The sequence below is a fragment of the Cynara cardunculus genome (genome assembly GCF_001531365.2).
Source record: "Cynara cardunculus var. scolymus isolate 2C chromosome LG 14, CcrdV1, whole genome shotgun sequence".
Lineage (NCBI taxonomy): Eukaryota > Viridiplantae > Streptophyta > Magnoliopsida > Asterales > Asteraceae > Cynara > Cynara cardunculus.
In genome coordinates, this window is record NC_037541.1 from 4,979,863 (window position 1) to 4,981,557 (window position 1,695).

The window sequence follows — 1,695 nt, forward strand, 5'->3', positions numbered from 1 at the left end:
CCTATATAGATATATATATATATATATATATATATATATATATATATATATATATATATCCTTAACATACTCAAGCGACTCCCATTATTGGTATCAAACCAATAGCGATTCATACAAGCTAAATTTTCTAATCGATAATTAGACCAAAAAAGGAACTTTAATTTCATTAATTCATTTTTTTCTGTCAAAATGTTTACTTTCATCCAAAAATTGGCTCCAATTTTTTATCTTGATTTTCTTGCAAAATACTGTATTTCTATGCACACCATTCCTAGTCTTTAAATTCAAATTGAAAGAAATTAGAATTCTTAATTCTCTACGACGTCTAGACGATAAAAAAATTCCAGGAACAAGCAAATCATAATTCTTTTTGTCTCTATTTAGACTTTTTCTTTTATGTCTTGTAATGGATTCATCAAAATTGTTCTTAGCAATATTTTTTGGTTTTCGATATCTTTGATTACTTTGTGTGCTTATTTTTATGAACCAATGAAATACCTATGATTTGATAAATATAAAATTGTCCATCATTTTTTTACAGATAGAAGGGCATGTTCCATAATTAATACTCTATTTTCTATTAGTTCTGTAAGATCCAAACGCTCAAACATTCTATCCAGATCCATTTCTTTCCTTTTAATACAAGATAAAACAATAAATTATGTCCATATTGTTACAAACATAGGATTCACGCGGAGATAAAGAAATAGATCGAATCGAGCACCGCCACCCTTATCTTACGAGGAAAGGTAAAAAAAAATGACATTATATATAACATATTTAACGTAGTTAAATATAATTATAAACAAATCAAATCCTATTTTTTTATTCTAATTAGAAATACGGCTGAAATAGGATTTTAGGGAGAAGAAATAAACTAACCAAACCATGGATAAATCCAAGCGATCTTTTCGTAGACGTTTGTCCCCGATCCAATCGGGGGATTGAATTGATTATACAAACATGAGTTTAATTAGTCGATTTATTAGTAAAAAGGGAAAAATATTATCTAGACGAGTGAATAGATTGACTTTGAAACAACAACGATTAATTACTATTGCTATAAAACAAGCTCATATTTTATCTTTGTTACTTTTTCTTAATAATGAGAAACAATTTGAAAGAACCGAGTCGACCACTAGAACTTCTAGTCTTAGAGCCAGAAAAAGATASGTTTACTCTTTCTTCACTTGAATTCAACTTCCCATTCGAACTCAAACGCGGATTTCTATTTTGTTGGAAAAATACAAGAATTCGAATTTAATTCTCGTGTCGTAAGGAAAAAAAAATATGGGAAGAAGCAATTTTCTTATTGAACGTGTTGATTCATATTTATTTTGACTACTTTCTCATATTTTATCATATTCTATTAATTTTTATTCGACCTTCCCGGAGTTCATTCTCCGGGCAACTCCGTTTAACCAGTGGATTCCTTCCAACCTACCTTTTTTTATGATCTCATTGGAAATCATATAAAGACAATTCCTATTTGATATAGCTATTTGTGCAAGTATTTCACGATTAAGAAGCAATTGTCTCCTGTAGAGATCGTTTATTAATCTACTATAACTATAGCATACCCCCCTTTCAYGAATTGCTGCATTTATTCGAGTGATCCACAAACGACGAAAATTTATTCTTTGCCTATCCCTATCCCGATGAGCCGAAACCAAAGCTCTTATTTTTTGTTGAGTA